Below are 23,670 nucleotides of genomic sequence, written 5' to 3' on the forward strand. Positions count from 1 at the left end.
GGTAGTAGTAAAAAACCCAGACGATTGCTTATTAGTTCAAGGTTTCTGTCTACTGAAATCAGTAGTTACCATATTTTCTAGATTCTAAGATGCCATTGACTGTCACATGCACCATTAATTTAATAACAACTGTGGGCACAAAAATAAACAAACTTACTAAATGTTCACACTAAGTATGAGATGCATTCCAACCATGGAAAAAGTAAATTATGGGCAAGCGCATTTTATCATTGAGAAAATACTATACTTTGAAAATAGATGATGTGAATTCAGCAAGTTCATTGTTTACTGGTTTTGAGACCTGTATCAAAACACTGGATCCTTTTGGTTCTCAGTCATCTGACACTACAAGGAGACCATTCTCTTCCTCCCTGTAAGGTGGAGGAAGAGAAGGACTGAGGAAGGGAAAAGCAGGTCAGATGATCTTTGAGGAATCATTCTAGCTCTAAGGCTCTAAGGCTGTGGTTCCATGTTTTTTGATAATACAATTATTGAAAGGGAGGAGATCCTGATTTAGTTAATTCATGCAAACACTTGTGTTGATTTTCATTCTCATCTAAATCTTTATCTAAGTGCTTAGAGAATATCGACCTTTGTAACCTCTGATTTTGAGAAGGCCCTTGAAGTTGACGATTTAAGGAGTCGGTGAGTCATTCTTTCTTCATAAAATCTTCGACGACAAGCTCCAATAGCTAAAGTAGACATGGCTTCCAATGAGCAGGACGGCAGCTCCACTTCTAATAAGTTAATCCAATGGGTTTTGTCATGAGCAAAACAAGAAATCATGTTTTTAATCATACTAAAAGGTCTCTGCATCTTGTTAACATCTGGAGTTCAATCACTTCTGTGCTAAAAACCGGGGAATGCTTCAGCAGGGCATAAATCTTGCCCCTCATAGTACATGCGATCCAGATGCTGGAGGAGAATTAACGTTCGTTTGTAACACATCTGGTGTCGGCAGCTTTGAGTAAACTCTAATAGAAAGAGTGCAGAACTAACATGGCATTACACCTTTCCTCGGGCCAGGGGTTCTAGACTGAAGGTAAAAGCCTGCAGGTGTCCCTTGGGGCTTAGCAATAAACTGCACTAATCAGCTCTGGCATTGTGTTAAGTGCAGGGTGTTTTGAATTTTCCACAGAAATTTCACAGCCAAGTAATTTTACATTCTGTCTGCTTTTGACAACTCTTTAGATTTGCCACCATCTTGAAACTCCAAATAAAGTACAAGTCCAGAGTCATTGTCAGGGTTGGGCTACCCCAAAAGATGGAAAGGGCAGATCATGACCAGATTGGTAGTGAGGGAAAAACAAGACTGAACTAACTGTAGGTATGAGAAGTAGCTTGGAATCTGCAGTGAAAGGCAGTCTGGTGGAGTTGAGAGAGCAATGAATTTGAATTGTGACATCTGAGCTTACCTCCCACCTCTAGTGTGTGTGCAGAAGTCCAGAATTACCTGGGTCACAGTTTTCTCACAAGGATATTTAAGAACCAAATAAAAATTTGATGATGGTTTTTTGTAACAAAAGAATTAAATCCAAATTTCTTAGAAGAGCATCTTAATTCACTTCATCATATAGCTTTCCTTTCCAAATGCCTTTGTCTTCAACATATACCTGGGTTTTAAACTACCACAAATATCTTGCTTTTTAAAGACCCGTTGTGTATGGCTTCCGTGGTGGTGCAGTGGTTAAGAATCTGCCTGCCAATGCAGGGGACACGGGTTTGAGCCCTGGCCTGGGAAGATCCCACATGCCGCAGAGCAACTAACCCCATGTGCCACAACTACTGAGCCTGCACTCTAGAGCCCGCGAGCCACAACCACTGAAGCCTGCGCACCTAGAGCTGGTACGCTGCAACAAGAAAAGCCACGGTAATGAGAAGCCCGCGCAGCACAATAATAGTCCCTGCTCGCCGCAACTAGAGAAAATTTGCGCGCAGCAACAAAGACCCAACGCAGCCAAAAATAAATAAATTTATTTAAAAAATAAATAAATAAAATAATACAGTTACATCAATTAACATTCAAAAAAAAAAAACTGTTGCGTACTTTTGCGCTTTGGAGTCTTTTTCCGTGCTATTCTTACTGGTTTTAATGCTTTGCTTTGGTTCATTTGCTGACCTGTTATTTCCCACTTAGCTCTAAGTCTCCATAATGCACTTGTACAAGTCTCTATTCGTGAAGCACTTCTCATGAAGCATTATATATTTCCCATTGTTTTTTGTGCCTATCTTCTTGGCTAGACTTTGATCCTATTTCATGAGAATCTATGAGAGAAGAGGTGGTATCTATTGGAAGCATTTAATAAAGTCTGAGGGATACATTTCATGTTGTTGCAGATGGCCTCCAAGTAAATCATACTTCTAGGAGAAAACTATTTGTTATAGTCAAGTGATAGAACATGCAAATGCTGCTGGGTAATTGGAGGGTTTATATTAGGGTTTTAAAGAACATCTAGTTAACTATGTGTTTTTATGATGGCATTGTGTTCTGTTGAGGGTCGGGCTTTGAGGTCAGGGGAGTAAGACGTTCACACCACAAGATCATCTAAAGAAAGATCAGATTCACATCTTCCCATTCACGCTCTGCTGGGCTCTTGTGCTCATTGAGGGAAATTGTGGGTGAAATCGTCCACCCTATTCAAAGTGTTCTTCTTTATTTTAATTTTGTGCAGCATGTATGGTTGAATTATATGAGTTAAATGTGCATATGACGTGACTCCATTAATCTCTTATGTTTTGAATTTGGTATTTGTAACTATAACTAGAATGCCAGAAGAAGTTACTTTCCAATTTAGACTTGAAAACCGCCACACCACAAAATGAATCATATAGAATAAAAGAGATAAGACATGAACACTGATAAATGTTTATCATCTCATTAGAAGAAAAAATGTGAACTAAAAAAGTAAGATTGACAATGGTATTGATGTCTTAAAGCGACAGATCTCTAGCAGTGATAAGATCCTAACTTGAATTTGCTTGGATAGCACTTATGTTTTCCCCAGTACTTGTTTCATTCATTTCATGTATTTGCCATCTCTGTCCATCTGTGAAGTAAAGCACTAGGGAAGCAGGAAAACTAAAGAATGGCTATAACAATCTAAAAGTAGCCAGGCAGGATTCATCAGTTGTTCAGTAAGTTAACTTATAAAGGTTTATTGAGGAAAGCAACTTTGATTGAATAAGACATATTCAATTCAGGTTTGATGGATAAATAACTAATAGAAGATAAGGCCATTGATGTGCTGAAAGAAAACATACACATACACACACACAAATGCTGAGAGAATTCACAACCAAGAGACATTTACTATAAGAAATACTAAAGAATGTATTTTAAGCTACAAGAAAATAATAGCAGGTAGAAGTACAAGAAGCAATGGACACTTCTGAAAAGGGTAAATATGTTGATAAATATAAAAGAATATTGACTGTTTAAAATAACAATAGTGTAATGTCTGTGGGGTTTACAACATGTAGAAGCATATGACAAAAGCAAAAATGGCAAGAGTGAGGTAGAGAATAACGGAGTTATATTGTTCTAAACTTCATGAATTGTTGAAAAAGCAGTAAATGTATTAATTTAAGATAGACTATAAGTTAGGATGTGTCTTGTAACTTTCAGGGTAACCACTGAAACAAGGACATTGAAAAGTATAACAAAAGACTAACAGAGGAGATAAAGTAGTATATTTTAAAAATTTGACTATTACAAAGAAAGGCAGGAAAGGAATTTTAAAAAACAGAAAGAGAACGGAAAAATAGAAAACAAATAGCAAGTATGGTAGACTTAAACCCAGCTATATCAGTAATTGCATTATATATAAATGAATGAAAGACTTCGGTTAACAAGATTTTTAGACTGGAGTTTTAAAAGAATACAATTATGACTGCTTATAAGAAATACACAAGAAATATAAAAATACACAATGTTTAAAAGTAAAAGAAGAAAAAAGATATACCAAGCAAGCATTAATCAAAAGAGAGTTGGTATGACTATATTGATATCAAAGTAGATTTTAAGGTGAGAAGAATTAAGAGAGATAAAGAGGGATATTTCAAAATATTAAATGGGTCAATTCATCTTGAGAACACAGAACCCTGAATAATCCCTAGCAAGTTTAATTTAAAAAACAAAACGGGAGAGAGAGGAGGAGCAGAGCGAGAAGGTTGGACGGGGAGGGAAAAGGGTAGGAGGAGAGGGGAGGGGGACAAGAGAGAGAACAAGTGACCAATATCAAGATAAAATGGGAGAAATCATTACAAGCATTAAAAGGATGAGAAATATTAGAAACAACTTTACACCAATAATTTAACAACTTAGGTTAAATGGGCAAGTGCCTTTAATACCACTGCTTAGTAACGCTTATGATAAGGTGGAAGAGTACCTTCCTGGTCATGCCCATCACAACAGAGCTGCAAGAGCTGAATGCCCACGGGGACCACAGGATCTGCTGCAGACCCTCCAGCGCGCACAGACTGCTCCGAGGTAGGGTGACTACCTGTTTGCCTGAGACTGAGGAATTTCCCAAGATACAAGACGTTCAGTGCTAAAACAAGGAAAGTCCCAAACAAACCAAGAGGATTTCATTATCCAGTGCCCTCCAAAAATCTTCCACGGTGGAGGGGACCAGTACCGAGCAGTCCATGTCTCTCCTGGCATCCTCAAGGGCTGAGGGGATCAGTATCTCAGTATCTCAGAACACACCCATATCTTGAGGCGCAGCTTTTGGGGAAGCTCAGATGTGATGACATCTTTAAAAGATGTCTCACCCAACTCACCTAGTAAAATGGCTTAATTTTTGTTCCTTATTGGTCAGTAATAATGATATCCTCAGTACTTATTCAAAATATCATCAACATCTTATCCTTCATCCATGCATAAATGTATTTTCTAAATGGAATTTTGTGTTCATATTTGGTTACCTAAAGCTACCCTGGCTTACACCCTCTACCTTTCCTAAGTCCTCCTCCAGCCTAGACACTATCTTCCTTAAATGTAAGCACAAACAGCCGTAATCCTATGTAGCATCTGACCTTTCCTTCATTTAATCAGCTAAGATAAGACAATGTGAAAGCCCCATATTCCCACTTTGCTGCAGGTTTTTTAAATGAAGGAAAAAAGCAACAACCCCACAACTGACTATTTGCATTTCAGTTTCCCCTATTTTTTTTAAAATTGAAGTACAGTTGATTTACAATGTTGTGTTAGTTTCGGGTGTATAGCAAAATGATTCAGTTATACATATGTATATTTTCTCAGATTCTTTTCCCTTATAGGTTATTACAAAATGTTGAACATAGTTCCCTGTGCTGTACAGTAGGTCCTTGTTGTTTATCTATTTTATATATATAGTAGTGTGTATCGGTTAATCCCAAACTCCTAATTTATCGCTCCTCCCATTTCCCCTTTGGTAACCATACATTGGTTTTCTATGTCTGTTAGTCTTTTTCTGTTTTGTATATAATTTCATTTGTATCTCTTTTTTTGTTTAGATTCCACATATAAGCGTTATCATATGATATTTGTCTTTCTCTGTCTGGCTTACTTCCCTTAGTAAGTGAATCTCTAGGTCCATCCATGTTGCTGCAAATGCCTAATTCTATACAGTATAAGCACTCAAAATTAGAATTGACTTGAAGTTATCTAAATAAGTCAGGACTTCCTAACTGCTTGGGGTTCCAGAGATTTAAGTTGTCATCCGCCAGAGGAAGAAGCTAGGTGTCACTGAAAACTATTTCCTTAAACTATAGGGCAATTTAATTCTGGAAATTACCAAAAAAAAAACCTCATAAATTAAGCAGAAAACACTGTCTTAACCTTGAAAGGAAAAACCTCCATCCCATTGCACCTCTTATTGTGGGTGAACATTTTCCAGTAAAAACAAAGCAGTAAGAGGCACCAGGAAAGAGGAGTGGCTGCCTGGGAAAGGTGCAGGAGGGGAGGCTTGCATATGAACAGGGGCTCTTAAAACATAACAAGTATTCTCTTTATTCCAAAAAAGGGAAGAAAACTGGTAAGTGGCTTAAGTTTACAAAAAATAAAGAAATAAATGTATATAGGATGCCCTACTAACTTGAGAAAATTGGCTTGTATATCAATATTTTGAAGGTTTTTTTAATAAAAGATCAAAAAGACATAAAATTCTTCTCCAAGTATACATTTCTGGTTAAAAAGTAAAAAGGTATTTAAGGAGCCTTTGGATAAACTTGGAGATAATAGATTGAATGATTTATTAAAAGAAGTCTGGAGGGCTTCCCTGGTGGCGCAGTGGTTAAGAATCCACCTGCCAATGCAGGAGACACAGGTTTGAGCCCTGGTCCGGGAAGATCCCACATGCCACGGAGCAACAAAGCCCGTGTGTCACAACTACTGAGCCTGCACTCCAGAGCCTGTGCTCCGCAACAAAGAGTAGCCCCTGCTCACCGCAACTAGAGAAAGCCGGCATGCAGCAACAAAGACCCAATGCAGCCAGAATACATAAAAATAAAATAAATAAATTTATTAAAAAAAGAAAAAAAGAAGTCTGGAAAATATGGAATAGGTGCCACCTTAAGTTTTCTTTGGTCTGAGACAAGTACAGTTAAAGTTGTGTTCTCTGTTAATCAGTTAATTTTTTCCTGGTGTACCTTTATCACTTTTATTTTCAGATTTTTTATTTTCAGATTTTATTTTTTATTGTCAGATGAACTCATTTTTTGTAGTTATATATTATAGCTATGGTGAACTTTTTACGTCATTGTTTTATCTATTTATCATGAGTTTTTTTTCTCCTCTCCTAACTTCCATGAGCTACATCATATTTGTTTCCTTTACTTTTACTATATATTTTATTATTTTAGCCATTACCCTTTAAATTTTATCCAAAATACTTATATTTTGCTTTTAAAAGAGGGATGAAGAATTAGTATTTGTATTTGTTCCCCTGAAGACAATGAGATTAGTATTCTTTAATTTCTTCCAAAATCCTCTTACCAGAGTAAGAAGTTAGGGACTTCCCTGGTGGTCCAGTGGTTAAGACTCTGCGCTTCCAATGCAGGGGGCGCAGGTTTGATCCCTGGTTGGGGAACTAAGATGCTACATGCCATGCAGTGCAGCCAAAAAACAAAACAAAACAAAACAAACCAGAATAAGAAGTTAGTGTTATCTACATTTAGATCTACTTTAAAAAGCCAATAATTATTATAACAGAAAATGTTCATTTAGAATGATCAATACGTTTTACTGATTTATATGCTTACAGTTGCTCCTTGCATTCCATTCTACTTCTGCTTCTCTACCCAGACATCCAGTTCTCCTCCACAAAAGCAATCACTCTGAACAGTTCTTCTTTGTCCTTATAGAAATAATCTATGTATCTACAAACAGATATATATATAGACAGATAGATAGATATAGATGTATGTACATGTGCGAGTCTCTGTGTGTGTATGTGTATGTGCAGACATACATAATATTTTCATATATTTTTAACACTAAATTATTGGGTTGGCCAAATTGTTCCTTCAGTTTTTAAATAAAAATAAAAGACACATTTTTCATTTTCACCAAGAACTTTATTGAACAACCGTTTTGTTCCACTACCTTCTGCCATTTTCCAGGCAACTTCATAATTCAGTCTTCCCAAAACTCTTTATCTTTTTGAGCAAAGAACTGTTCCAGGTGCCTTTTACAGTCTTCCAGGGAATTTAAATTTTTTTCATTAAGAGAATTTTGTAAAGACCTAAATAAATGGAAATCCGAAGGTGCAATGTGTGGTGAATACAGCAGATGAATCAGAACTTCCCAGACAAGCTGTAACAGTTTTTGCCTGGTCATCAAAGAAACATGCGGTCTTGTGTTATCCTGATGGAAAATTATGCGTTTTCTGTTGACTAATTCTGGACACTTTTTGTCAAGTGCTGCTTTCAGTTGGTCTAATTGGGAGCAGTACTTTTTGGAATTAATCATTTGTTTTCCAGAAGGAGCTCATAATAGAGGACTCCCTTCCAATCCCACCATATACACAACGTCACTTTCTTTGGATGAAGACCGGCCTTTGGTGTGGTTGGTGGTGGTTCATTTCACTTACCCTACGATCTCTTCCTTTCCACATTATTGTGCAGTATCCACTTTTCATCCCCCGTCACAATTTGTTTTAAAAACGGAACATTTTCACTACGTTTAAATAGAGAATCTCCTGCAGAAATATGGTCAAGAAGGGTTTTTTCGCTTAACTTATGTGAAACCCAAACATCAAAGCAATTCACATAACCAAGCTGGTGCAAATGATTTTCAACACTTGATTTGGATATTTTGAGTATGTCGGCCATCTCCCGCGTGGTATAACGTTGATTGTTCTCAAGTGAAGTCTCAGTTTGATCGCCATCAACTTCAACTGGTCTACCCAACCATGGAGCATTGCCCAGTGAGAAATTTCCTGCATGAAACTTCACAAACCATTTTTGACACATTCCATCAGTCACAGCACCTTCTCCATACAATGCACTATCCTTTTTTTGCATTTCAGTTGCATTTTTACCTTTCTTGAAATAATAAAGCATAGTATGCTGAAAATTTTGTGCTTTTTCTTCCATCTTCAATATTAAAAATGGCTACACAAAAATTCACCAATTTTGATAAGTTTTTTTAAAAATGCATGCTGATATGACAGCTGTTGCAATACAATCTAACAAAATTGTTTCGAATGAAGTTAAAGACAACTAAGTGCTACTAGAGACATCTTACAGAAAAAACTGAACAAACCTTTTGGCCAACCCAATATAATGTGCTGTCCTTGCTTTTTAAACTTAAAAACATATTTCAGAGATAATGCTTTACCTATACCTTATTCTTTTTAAGGAATTCATATTATTCCATAATGTAATCATGCATAACTTATTTAATCAAACCCATATCATTAAACATTCAGGCTGTTTCAAAACTCTTGCTATTATAAAAAATACTGAAACAAAAATCCTTATGAAGACACACATTTCAGTGTGCTCATAGGGTAAATTTCTACAAGTTAACATGTGAAAACAAAGGCTATATGAATTTATAATTTTGATACCTATCACCGTGTTGGCCTCCAGAGAGGTTTAACAATGTACACACTTACTAATTACATATAAGAGTGCCTGTTTCACTCATCCTCGCCAACACACTATGACGTTAAACTTTATGATTTTTGCCAATCTGGTAGGTGAAAAAGTGTAGCTTAATATAGTGATTTGTAGGTTTCTCTTGTGTGGGTCAGGTTAAGCATTTTTTTAACAGTTTAAAAGAGATCTGAGGGTTTTTTTCATTTCAACTCTTCCAAGGCATCTATTTTAGGCATAATTTTTATATAAAACATAGAGCTGAGTTTTTTACTATGATCAAAAATGATTTTTTTTAATAGGTGAGTTACCCACTTACATTTATGGAGGCCAGTCTTGTCGGGTCTTAATTCTGTCATTTTTGTCATGCTTTCTGTTTTTACTGCCTCTATTAAAAAACTTTACACTACATGATCTATTTTCTTCCCTTTGTTCTCTATTTACATGTTCTTGATTTTTAAAACTCTTAATAAGGGAATGATAATCATACTTTATAATGCAAAGAAGTGTACATCTCAATCATCATCTGACTTAACGGGCTACTTCTGCCAAATCTTCAAAAAATTGATCATTCCAATGATATTAAAATTGTTCCAGAGAAAAAATTTCTACTAAAGTCAAGGATAAAACATAAATGTTTATTACCATTACCCTCATTTAACATTATCCCGGAGGTATTAGCCAACACAATTCAAAAAGAAAAATAAACTAGGGTCTAAAAAAAAGGAGGCAAAATTACCATCATGCAGATGATATGATTGTATACCTGGAGAAAACAAAGAAATCAATTTTAAGAAGTATTACATCAATAAGAGAACTTTATAAGGTGGTTTGGTAAAAGATTAATGAATAATCACAGTCCTTATACTATAAACAATACCCAGTTGGATGATCTACAGAAGAAAAAGATTTACAAAAGCAATAACAACAACAAAATCTAGGAATTAACTTAATGAGAAATCAGATCAATATGAAGAAAAATTTAAACTTCTCTTGAGAATCACAAAATATACATACACATACATAGAGATATACACACTTGCACACATACACACTTGAACATAAGGAAAAGTATAGAATGTGCTTGGAAAGGAATATCAAAAAATACTTTAAAAGTCAATGTCACCTAAATTAATTTATAAATTTGATGTATTTGTTTTAAAGGGTAGGTGTGGGACACCTCATTGACTCTAAAATTCATCCAGAAAAATAAGCAAGTAAAAATAGTCATACATTTTCTGAAAAACTAAAGCAAGAAGCCATTTTTACTAGGTTTTGATACATATTATAAAACTAATATAAATTTAAAATTTGCTACTTGCACATAAATAGACAGAAAAGCCTATGAAACATACAATAAAATCTAGAAATCGATCCAAATGCATATAGTTATATAGTAAAAAACAGGAAACATTTCAAAATGGCATTGAAAATATGGATTATATAGTAGTCTGTGATGGGAAAGCTGGGTAGCCACCTTAAAAAAATAAACTTGGATTCATATCTCTCCCCACAGTAAATTTGAAATTGATCAAAGATTTGAGTGTAGGAAATGAAACAATAAAATAGATGAAACCATGAAAAAAAAAATTCTCTCAAGTGAGAAAAGTTTTTCTAAGTATAAACAAAATCCAAAAGCCATAAAAAACTGATAAACTTCACTATATAAAAAAATTTTTAAACAGTTTGTGTGGTAAGAATCACAATAATCAAAATCAAACAAAAAATTGAGAGGAAATGTCTGCATAAGAAACAAGAAGCTAATTTCTCTAATATATAAAGAATTTCTACTAATCAATAAGGAAAATCCCAATAATCCAGCAGCCTAATGATTAGAGACTATGAACAGATAGATCACAGAAAGGAGATACAGACAAATCTTAAATACATAAAAAGACGTTCAAGAAATGCCTCTTCAAAGTACATTAAAATAGCATTTTCTTTAATCTAGAAGATTTTGGCCAAATTCAGAAACTATGATTAACTCTGTATCGACTAGAGTTCAGGGAAACAGTCTCACACATAGACTATGTACATTGAAATCAATAAAACATGTTTGCAGGGCATTTGACCAGACTTATCAAAATTACAAATACAGCAGATCCACATTTAGGACTCTATCCTACAGATTTACTTACACATGTGGTAAAGTGATGTGTATACAAGATTATTCACCGCAACCTTGTTTATAAAAGCAAAATATGGTAACCACCTAAATATGCACCACTAGAGTACTGTTTATATAAATTGTAGTATATACACATAATGGTATATTATAAATAGTAAATAAAGAAAAAGAAGGAGCTTTATGTACAGATAGGATGATCTCCAAAGTATGTTTTTAAAAGAAAAAAACAGAGAATATTGTGTGCAATATACAAACAATTGAGTAAAAATTAATTTATAGGTCAAGAGATAGAAACATAAAATATATATCTTAACCCTGGCCAATAGAGTCTACATTTCAATAGCATCAGGAGACTTATTCTCCACATACACCTTTTAATTAAAGCCATCATACATTTGATTACATTCTTCCCTGGGTAGCATGTCCTACATCCTTATTTTGCTTGACAAAATTCAATCCATCTTTAGATCCTCCTGTAAATTAGTCTTTATCTTCTTTTCTTTCAACATTACCATCTGAACCTGGATTTTTTTTCTAATAAAAGTTAGTAAAATCTATTGTCTACATAATGCTGAAAGAAGGGAAGGAAAGGAAAAGAGACAGCTACTAAATATGTGTCTGCCAGACACTTTAATGCACCATGTCACTTAATTGTATAACAACCATATAACTCAGGTATTGTTCCAGTTACAAATGTTGAAACTAGATTGAGGAGATTAAAGAATGTTCCCAGTGTCACACATCTAATAATTGGACATGCAGAGGTTTAGACTCAAGTACCCAGGATCCCCCAAATTTCCTTTTTCCACCATACAGACTTATACCCATGGAATTTCTGCCACTTTTCTTTAGAACCCAAACAAATGTGAGATCATCTAGTTCAACACTCTTGATTTACAAATGAGGACAAAAAACGCTGGAGAGGTTAAGTGCTTTGTAAACTAGTTTGTTGGTGTTGAGGTTGGATAGAACGTCTATAAAAACACATGTACGTAATTAGGGCAAGGGATGCAAGGTCAATCTGGTACTTCACACTTTTATAGTAGAATTTAGAATTAGCAGGATAATTGATAGTCTTTAAAATTAAAATGTTGTCACATACCACAGTCTGGGGAGGTTCAGGAATGAAAAGCATAAACATCTGAGAATGAATAACCTTCTGTGAAAATGTCCAGCCATGACATTTATAAGAATGCTTTAGTGTAATTAATTCTTTGCCAAGCATCTTTCTGGGCTAAAGACAAAATGAGTTCTTGACATTCTGATACAAAGTCCATGCGCCTGACGATAAAATCCTGAGGTCTCCAGTGCTTACATGCCTCCTCCCTCCAATATCTGGCTCCCATCCACAGCCTCTACCACTCTGGCTCAGGAAGTAGGCAATTTCCTGCCCTGACTGAGCCGGATATTAAGACCTCTTTGTTCCTTATCTCTGAGAAATAACACCTCTCTGTAATACTTCAGATGGCTGACTGACTAGTGGTCATACCTACCTAAGGTCTCTCTGCTGTTCTTTAACATCAGTGTTAACTAAGGCAGAGCGATTTGCCCACATTCTAATTGTAAAATGTAGTTGGATGATATGGAGCGTGTTGGATTATTATAGTTTGTGGATTGTCTATTAGGATAAAGAAGATTTTTAAAAGAACTATAAAGGTAGAGGATCTTGGGGCTTCCCTGGTGGCGCAGTGGTTGAGAGTCCACCTGCCGATGCAGGGGACACGAGTTCGTGCCCCGGTCCGGGAAGATCCCACATGCCGCGGAGCGGCTGGGCCCGTGAGCCATGGCCGCTGGGCCTGCGCGTCCGGAGCCTGTGCTCCGCAACGGGAGAGGCCACAGCAGTGAGAGGCCCGCGTACCGCAAAAAAAAAAAAAAAAAAAAAAGATAGAGGATCTTTCCTTCTGTGCCCCCCTGCCCCCCAACTCATCTACAAACAAACAAACCCACCATTTTATGTCAATTTGCATTTATGGAAGCTTCCTCTTTCCTATGAGACATCTTAAATGGATTCATTCACATTGGTGCAGACAAAACTAAAAGTTCTAGGCTGCATAACATGGGCAATTTGACTCTTCTCCTTGGAGGCAATACATACAGAGATAAAAACTGCTGACAAATTCTTGGTACATCCCAATGTATAAAGACACGTGACATATTGATCCGTACGCATAGGCTGTGTTCTCTACTTGACTGATGGTTGGTAATAACCATCTGCACATTCACAGTTTGTCCAGTTTCCAGGCTTCTTCCATTTGGTGGAATGTTCTTAATACAATATTCCTATTCAACACTTCAAAGCCCTTTCAAAACATTTTACTTTTCATGTAATGCATGCCCTACATTCCAACTTCTTCTGTTTGGAGCTCTGGTACCAGGTATAGCTAAAAACAGTTCATCATGGTAACCAAGCACAGAAAATAAAATTTAGAAGTAAAAATACAGGGGCACATTCTGCCCTCCTCCTTCACTAGCAGGGTTAAAGGAATCAAAATATTTTAGAGCTAAGAAATCTTAAAGATTATTTAGTCTCACCAGATTATTTTATAATACTGGAAACTGGGCAGGATTATTAACAGTATTTTAAGTAGTGGGATGGAAAAGCTTCTAGGTAAAGAAAACTCCATCTCCATGGACACAGGAATGCTGACTGGGCTACCAGGAGAAGAACCTGACTAAATGGGCCAATCAGGAAGAAGAGAACACAAGATTTAATAAGTAGGGTTGAAAAAATTTACAAAGGACCTTGAAATTTCCATCTGCAATTTGTGGATCAATTTTCTACTTTCCTGGAAATTTAAACACTAAATCAGGTAGTTTACATTTGGAAAGAAACTCAGGATCTCAGCTTTTATTTCTTGCCTTCATTACAGTTACTTTATTTAGTTGCAATTTTTTATTTATTTAATTTAAAAATCTTTGCCATCCACTAGATTGTAATCTTCATAGTATCCGGCCCAGCTGGCAGGCATATAGTAAGTATAGAAGAACTATCTCTTGAATGAAGGAGGTCATCTGAATTAACCTTCTACATAGAGATGACATCTTTTTATATAGTTTCCTGAATAGTTGACTCCCTAACCATGGTCTCCATAAATATCCTCAATGATAAAGCCTCGCCACCACCAAGGTATCCCATGTCTTTGTCAGGCTGCCATTATTGAGAAGGAGCCCACTACCTCTGGAGGAAGAAGGATGGACTTTAGGTTACTGGGATATTCTAGGTCAAAGGACATGAGAATACTGAATGATCCTTACGTTTCTGGTAGGCACTAGGCTTTAGGTAAGATACAAAGAAATGAAATATATAAGGGCCTTTCTGCACTTCTCAAAAAGCCTTATGGAATTAGACATCACCATACTTATTTTTCATATAAAATAACTCAGGCTAAGCTTTGAGTACTTGATTCAAGACCAGACGTAGTAGTGAAATTGATTTGAAACCAAGTCTGGCTTGGAAGTTCAGATTCTTCCTCACTTGCTACACTGTTTGTATTAAAAAGTATAAAACAAAATTGCTACCCTAAAATAAGTCACAATGTAGCTGGAGAGACAGACTTGTAAACACCCACTATCATGTTTATTGCAAGTATGTAAAATGCACTAAGCACAGAGAAAGCTATTCGTTTGGCCTGGAGTTTGGAAATGTCAGGGAATGCTTCACCAAAGCAATGGTTTCTGACGTGGTTCATGAAGATGACTGTCAAGTGGAATCAACCTGACTCATCACAAAGAGTGTTCCAGAAGAAGGAGTCCAAGAACTCAGTGCAGCCAGAAGACTTTCTCGTTGGGGCATATAATACATTCCAGCCAGGCTGGGAGCACAGCCAAGTCAATATGTGATGTTTTCAGTGGGATTCTTATAAGATCTTGTTTGCTTGATACATAAGTACCCCCTTAAATCTCTCTACCTATGTGTGTACATGCATACACACACACATATACACGCCACTCGCCACCACCGTCACCATCACATACACCCCATCGTCATGCTTGGACAGATTGTCTCAGTGCCCTTTCTACTACACTCACTGCCTCTGAGCATTAATAAACAAGGCACTCAGTTTATGTGATAATAAGAGTACAATCAAAGGAATTTTAAATGCCAGACACAGTTAATTTAACTAACTTGAATGTTACAAACAATTGTCTAACACCAAAATTTAGCATAGAGAATAAATACAGACTAGGCAGCAGTAGAGAAATTCCCTGAACTTCTCAATTTCATAGTAGAAATTGGTGAATGCCCTCTGCAATTTCTTTTAATGTGGATGGAATCAGTCTACCATGGAAACAGATACCTTCCTCTGTGTTTATTGCGCATTAAAAAAAAAAAAAAAAAAGACTGTCTGGCTTTAAGGCAGCCGCATAGACCACCTCGCTCTCTTGCTTAGAGGGGACTCAACAGGGAATTTAAAATTAAAACTCCAGCTTGTTCATCACACAGAAAACTATCCAATACTAATCGGCTAACTGCAAATCAAACTTGCTGGTATTATGGTATTCAAATATACCAACAGGGGTTATTTGAGACATTCAGTAAGTGGTTGATTTGTGATTATTGCTTAGTTGTTAATAAGGTATTGTGAGAATAATGATCTTTCAACGAAAGCATTGCTATTCCTGAACAATGCCCCTTGTCACTCAATAAACTTTGAGTCTTTGGCAGCAAATTTTAAGTTTCTTCTACCCAATACATATCCATACAGCATCCAATGAAGCAAGAAGTAAGTGTGTGTCCAAGATGTACTGAATATAACACCGATTTCAGAGCTCATCAATGATACTGAGGCTGAGGGTGGCATGTGTCAGGGATTTTGGCACAGTTCTACTAACAGGTTAAGAAAAATATTGAAAAGTGATGGTGGGAAGTGATATGAACAGTGTGTGGAAAGAAGTCTAATTTGAGAGTGGACCTGATTTCCTTAGTCTTGAACTTGATATGTCTCAAATTCCCAACACTGCATGGTTTGTACAACTGGACAGTCTTAATGAGGTCATGGAAGATGATGTGGAAGTGACATTAACTCCTTACAATGAGTCCTTAGAGAGCAAGTGCTGCTGCTGCTGCTGAGAATTCAGAGTTTTCCAGTGCAAAGAGCTTAAATATATTCAAAGGAGCCAAACAGACTTCTGAAAAAGAGAGGACCTCTCTTTTTCAGAAATGGGAAGAGGTTCCCATTTTCAGAAATGGGAACCACAGCAGTGAGCTGTTAAAGATGCCAAAAGCACTGACCTATAATGAAGTGAATAGGAAGAAAGGAGAAAAGACACATCTTTAGAAATACTCAGTTCTATCTGGATTCACAGAAAGAAGCAAAGGAATATCAACCTAGGAAGAGAAAGTTGAGGAAACTATACCTCTAAACAGCATAGTCTTTCTTCCACATTGTCACATTACCTTTTTCAGGGAAAATAATCTTGGAACTTTAGAACTAGAAGGACCATTAGAGACCAACTACTTCAACTCCATTACTACACAGCTGGGAAAACTGAGGGCCCAGAGGTAGTGATTGGCCCAGGGTTGCACAGCTAGTAACTGGTCAACCAGGACTAGAGCTTATCTTTCAGACTTCTGATGTTCTCTGATTTCGGGATCAGAAGACTCTGGATCTAGTACTTGTTCTCCTACCAACTAGCTATCGTATATTGAAAAGATTCTGCAAGCTCTCTATGCCCAGCTTTTTCATCTACCCTGTTTCATACAATTATTAGAATAAAACGAAGATTTGGCATGTAACATTCATTGTAAAAGGCAAATAGTACTATTCAAAAATAATTCAAAAAGAGACATGTACCACAATGTTCATTGCAGCACTATTTACAGTAGTCAGTACGTGGAACCAAACCTAAATGTCCATCGAGAGGTGAATGGATAAAGATGTGGCACATATACACAATGGAATATCACTCAGCCATAAAAAAGAAATGAAATTGAGTTATTTGTAGTGAGGTGGATGGACCTAGATTCTGTCATACAGAGTGAAGTAAGTCAGAAAGAGAAAAACAAACACCGTATTCTAACACATATATGTGGAATCTTATAAAAAAAATGGTACTGATGAACCTAGTTGCAGGGCAGGAATAAAGATGTAGACATAGAGAATGGACTTGAGGACACAGGGTGGGAGGGGGAAGCTGGGGCGAAGTGAGAGTAGCATCGACATATATACACTACCAACTGTAAAATAGTTAGCTAGTGGGAAGCAGCAGCATAGCACAGGGAGATCAGCTTGGTGCTTTGCGATGACCTAGAGGGGTGGGATGGGAGGGTGGGAGGGAGGCTCAAGAGGGAGAGGATATGGGGACATGTGCATGCATATGGCTGATTCACTCTGGTGTACAACAGAAACTAACACAGTATTGTGAAGCAATTATACTCCAATAAAGATCTATTAAAAAAAAAAAAGGATTCCTACCAGATGGTATCTCTTTGGAAGTAAGGGATGAGAATTAACTTTGTATCTTTCTCAGGGTCTAGCACAGACATTACATGAATAACAATGAAATGAACTTCCATTTTAATAAACTCAAAATAACCTGAGATTGTGTATAACAGGGAAGCCATCTAGTAGGGCTACTTCCAAGAAAGCTATATTATGTTTTCGAAATAATAAATATACTCCTTGGGAAAAAGCAACACCCCTCTGCAAAATACTCTGAGATCTAGTAAGAGTTTAAGGATACAGAACTTGTTGATAAAAAAAAAAAATGATTATACTTCCAAACTTCGGAATTCAACAAATAATTTCTAATTGCTATGCAACTTATTTTCCTTATTACTCTATTTCATTAGGGAAAACCCCACTGAAAATAATCTTTCCTATTTTAGCAAACTAAATAAATTTAATTTAAAAATATGTACAGGACCACTCAGATAGTTGGTTAATGAATTCAAGGCAATTGGCATTTACTAAAAATATTATCAGCATTTATGAACCAACTCATTCATGAAATATTTCAGTCAAGTTATAATTCATTTTAAGCTTAGCATTTGAACTTTCTAAAAATAGAATTACTCCACTGATACAACCTGACACTATTTCACTTGTTACTCATTTTGAAGCAGAAGGACATATACCAGATATTTGAATTCATAAAAATCTATTGTTTAAATTTATTTGCTTAAATTTTTATTATTGTTAAAAATTTATTGTTTCTATTTGTCCCTGTGTTTTCTTAAATATCTTTACTGTTAACTAAGATGTCAAATGCCTTATGCCAACATTTATTCTTTTGCATCTTCTCCAGAGGACATTCATAGAGCACATAAAAATGACATCCTCTCTCTCATTTCAGAAGTGGCTGAATTTCAGTGGGTTTATTCTGTGAAATTAAACTAGCTTTTTTTTTTTTTTTTTTTTTGCGGTACGCGGGCCTCTCACTGTTGTGGCCTCTCCCGTTGCGGAGCACAGGCTACGGACACGCAGGCTCAGTGGCCATGGCTCACGGGCCCAGCCTCTCCGCAGCATGTGGGATCCTCCCGGATCGGGGCACGAACCCGTGTCCCCTGTATCGGCAGGCAGACTCTCAACCACTGCACCACCAAGGAAGCCCTAAACTAGCTTTTTGTCAGCACTGTCAGGGAAAAAAATGGTTCAAACTGCCACACTTGATTTTACATCTCAGCTCTAGAGAATAGCAACGTTAGTTATCGTCATCATCAGAAAGTTCTAGGACCAAATTCTACCAGGTGAAACAGTATTGTTGCTAAGGAAATAAGATACCTAAGAGGAATGAAGTTGATCCTCAGATCTGGTTTCCCTCACCAAAGAAATTCCAGACGGTGTATTTTAATATATAGAGCTTTCATTGCCATCAAGACCCTCTTGGGCTCTTAAATTTTTGTCAACTAACACTTTCAATTTGCAGAGATGGAAAAGTGCTCCCAGAGACATGGTCATCCTCCTCATATCTTGTGACAGAGGTGCCATGGAAAATTCCCACACATTTTGGTTTGTCAAAACATACTCTTGGGTGAACTTTGCTAACTCACAACAGACAGGAATATTTTAATGTCCCTTAAAAACTTCCTGAATTTTTAAGTTTAGGAAAAACTTATTCCTATTTCACTTACAGGACAAGTTCAACAAGGAAAATAAAAAATGACTCTATAGGATAAAAGAAGACATCCATATAGTTTGGCCTAAGCAAACTAAAACAACCAGGACTTACTTAGAAATAATCTCTGGATCAGGGTGATGAGGAAATCAGAAGAAAGGGAGCATCAACATGTGACCTCCATATACCAAGGTTGTATGAGGCGGTATTGTCCAAGGGGGTGGACTTTCTTTATCAAAAATCCAGACAAGATTTATCAAGTAAACTGATTGGTTCCAGAAGGAGTTCAGTGAGGGTCCCACAAAATGCTGTAAGAAGGGTCAAGTATTACTTCTAAAAGCTATATGGGGTCACACTGCAGACCATAGGCTTTGGAGTCAGACAGATCTGGGTTTGAACTCTAGTTCCACCACTTACTAGCTGACTGACCTTGCAACAGCTGCTTAATCTCTTTGAACCTCAGTCTCTTCATCTGGAAAGTGGAGATAATGCTGACTGCCTCCATGGGCTGCTATGGGGTCAGGTGGGCACCTGAGTGTGAATGCTTAACACAGTGCCTGGCACACAGCAAGAGATTTAAAAAAAATGGCTACTCCAGGGGAAAAGATGTAACCAAAAGGTTATGTGGACTAAACAGGAGTAGTGTCCTACCATTGCAAGGGAGAGGGCATGACAAATCCAGACACCCCATTTAAATCTTCTGATTTTCTAAGTGAAATGCTTGTTTATTAGTAACCATATAAAACAAATGCACAACTAGAATGAAAAGTAGATTTCACTAATAATTAGAGATAATTTGAAGAACTATAAGAGTAAAGGATATCTAGATGTAGTATCATCAGGCAGTAGAAAAGTGTACCAACTAAAGAAGACAAAAAGAGTTGAAAGCACTACGGTCTTCAGAGTATTACTTGCTGATGATCACTAATAGTTTCAAGATACCCCTTAAGAATTCCTTCACTTGGCTGGATAAGTGGAAAATTATACAGTAGTGTTTTCATTGTCCACTAAAGTCAGTTGTTGCCCATCTTGTCCCCAAACCATTTGTTCCATAGTTTAAAAACTAGATTTAATTTTGAGGTTTACATAAGCCAAATACGTATTTTTATACCCAAAGAGGCTCAAAACATATCCTGTGCTCCAAAAATTTAGTTTGTTTTTAACATTTGAGAAAAACAGTGTTATTTCCATTTGTCAGAGCAAGTTGCTCTTGTCTTCCATATCTAGAGGGGGTAATAGAAGCAAAGAGTGGAAGATACATAGTTTGAATAAAACATGTTCAGTATTATAATTTTTAATATCTAAAATCATGTAAATCAATAAGATTTTTCGAAAGCTACAGAAAAAGAAACAAAAGCTTGATATAAACTTCTTGGCTGGTGAAGAAACTCAGAAAACAGAAAGCAAATGAAGCAATCATCCCTCCTCCACTCCTCACTCATCTTGGTCTTTCCCCTTTTTCAGGCGGGCCGTAATATAATTTCCAGAGAAACATGAAATTTTTCTTTATCAAAGAGGGGCAGAGGTTATAAAAAGGTCGAGAAACACCTTTAGAAACCCACCAGCTGGAGAACTATTTAAACATCACTAGGGACAACATACTCCCCCCATGAGGCACGCTACAGGAAGGAGAGGAATTGAAGCCTTTAATCTCTTCTGTGGTAAAAGGAGCCCCCCAAAATCAGATTATAAACATTGGAATACTAGCTCGAGTGGTTCCACCAAAGACTTTATTGCAGTGACTATGTCAGACCTTTGCTCTTATCAGTTCTCTTAGGAATAGTCAAATGAACAAGATCCCTGAATAAGGATCTTTACACACTGCTAGTCCTATACTCATTTAAAAAGAAAAATGAAAAAATAAATATTACTCTTATAAATGCCAGTTTTATATGCGTTTAATATAGGTTACTCTTTTAAAAATGACCTTTCACTTAAATGAGACTTGCACTGATATACACAAATTTTCTATAAAAGCCAAGTATTTCTTGCTTATACTAAGAGTCTGCTTGCTTTCTGCTATGAAGTATATGACTTCAGTACCTTCCATTGGATTTTTATCTCTTTGCATCATTGAGCTCAGTGTGTTTTCAACCCCATTTTTTTCAATGGGGTTTCTCATTAAGATTAGATTTTTGAGTTGAAATAATATTTCACAAAAAAGAAAAAAAATTGCTCTCTTTGGGCAATAATGACCAATTCAAGATGATTAGCACAGTGCTAAAGAACCATAGATATGGCAAGTTCTGATATCTCATCTGCTGCTGAATTTCTGAATGTTTCAGGAAAGTTTGTGTTATTAATGACAGTTCATGGTTGTAAGTACATACTTATATGTCAAAATTATCAGCTGACACTTAGGCTTACATTGATAGAATCACTGCAATATTTACATTATAAAGGGAATAAACATGCTAGAGACAATTGAGTTGCATCAGTGCTGGGCTGTGGGTGATGGTTAAGGGGGTTGTGACACTTTGAGTCTTGCTAGGACTTGGTTGATACTGCAGTTAGAATAAGGATGGGCTCAAGGACAAACGGATGTTAAGAGCTGAGAATCTCAGACAACAGTAGAGGCTGCTTCTAGAGTTGTATAAAAGAAAAGCCTATGCAGCTCAGTAAACAAGTTACATCTCCTTGCGTGAAGGATACTTAGAAACACTGTTTACTACCATTGATAAAGCCTCACTGTATATGTGGCAAGGCTGGGACTAGCTGAAACGGCAGAGCAGGGCCGCTATGCAAAGTGCTGGACAAGACAGTTGAGCTCATCCAGAGACGGACTCAAATAAGGTAATAAAATCAGTCATGGAAAACAGACAGCTTTGAGATCATATGTAGCAGCTGAGTCAATCTTCCCCTCATGCCCAGATGGGCAACTCCAAATTCTTTTGCTGTATGCAGATGATTTATCTTAGTGGACATCTTGGGACTAGGTAACAATGGCATGAGGTGGATTTAACTCCTGAGATGCTTCATTGGCAGTGGGTCCCTGATATCAAACTCAGAAGATTTCTTTGAAAACTATTTAATTGTGGGTAATTTGAATCATCCATTGCATTTGTAAGACTGACCACTGGATATTTTTGTGATTTCACTGTCTTGCAAGCCAAGACACATTCACATGAATCAATATTCTAGTTGATGAAAAAATGAAATAGACATCGAATATAAGATGCCATACATATTAAGGAAGAAATTATGACATGGACCTATACCATTAGGACTACTCTTAAATGGAGGATCAGTTTCAAAGGACTCACTGTATATAGCTTGGTGAAGAAAATAAAATAAGAGTAGACTCTCCTAAGGCTTTAGTTCAGACTTAATTATTTGCTCAGGATGGTGAAATCAAAGCATTACTCTTGGACTTAATGATAGGTTCTAGATTTTCTTTGGAAGCTAATGAATCATTTCTGGCATTTCAGCCTCCACATAATATAAAAGGGACCCAACAATTTGGAGATGAGAGACACAAACATTCTACATATTGGTTAGCTCTCAATCAATACGAGCTGGATAAATTTGAGAGTATGTTCACGATTTTGATGTCAACGTTTAGATCACTAACATGACTAAGACTAATATCCCATTTTCTCAATCCTTATAATGTCCTAAGTTTAAGAATGTAAGTTCCACTTAATATTTGAATATCTAATACACCCAAAACACTGATACTCAGATAAATATGAAATGTTTTTTGTCCAAGAGGCAGTAATTGCATAAAAATGTAAGTTAACCTCAAAAGGAAATGGAGTTAGTTACCTGGGGTACAGTTTCTTACTAACAGATACATAGTTGTGAAAGGATGGGGGCAAAATTTGGTGTTAATATACATTTTTTTCTCTGTAAAAGGGAACCATAGCTTTCATCAGACTAAAAATTGGTCAAGATTATTGTTTTGTAGTTTGAGTTGTAGATTCTGTTTCCACATAGCACCAGATGTCTATTATTTCTGAGATAAGGGTGCTGATAATTTATTATCAAGAGAGAATACTTGATAGGATCTGAAGTAACCTCTACAGATTTTAATTTTAAAAACTGTTTTTCTTGGTGTAACTGGCCATAAATCTGCCATTCAGATGGACCTGGTTTATTGCTTTGGAAAGGGAGGGGAAGGAAGACTTTCTAAGGTGAAAGTCTTAGAAATGATTAAAAGTAAAAAAAAAAAAAAAGTCAAGATATTAAAAAAAACAATTAGAAATGTGAAAACATGAGCAGCAACATACAATTCTTAACAAGCAATTGAAGTAAACTCAAATTTTAAACAAACTTAGGAATAACAGTAGTTTTAAAATTACTTTTTGCCAAAGCCAAACTTTTGAAACTACTTGGCCTATTTTTAGGCTAAAGATAGATATAGCTAGATGGATAATGGAGATAGATGTAAATAGATCAACCGT

General features: G+C 36.4%; 1 long non-coding RNA gene across 1 annotated transcript in view; it reads right to left on the bottom strand.

Annotated features, from left to right (window-relative positions):
• Positions 1 to 1,959: 1,959 nt before the first annotated feature.
• Positions 1,960 to 23,670, bottom strand: part of LOC137219681 (uncharacterized) — a 33,365-nt gene continuing 11,654 nt past the window's right edge. The window contains exon 2 of the long non-coding RNA XR_010941204.1: positions 1,960 to 9,847. This is a non-coding gene — a long non-coding RNA (uncharacterized lncRNA). The remainder of the gene's footprint in view (positions 9,848 to 23,670) is intronic.

The sequence above is a fragment of the Pseudorca crassidens genome, chromosome 2 (genome assembly GCF_039906515.1).
Source record: "Pseudorca crassidens isolate mPseCra1 chromosome 2, mPseCra1.hap1, whole genome shotgun sequence".
In the NCBI taxonomy this organism is placed as follows: domain Eukaryota; kingdom Metazoa; phylum Chordata; class Mammalia; order Artiodactyla; family Delphinidae; genus Pseudorca; species Pseudorca crassidens.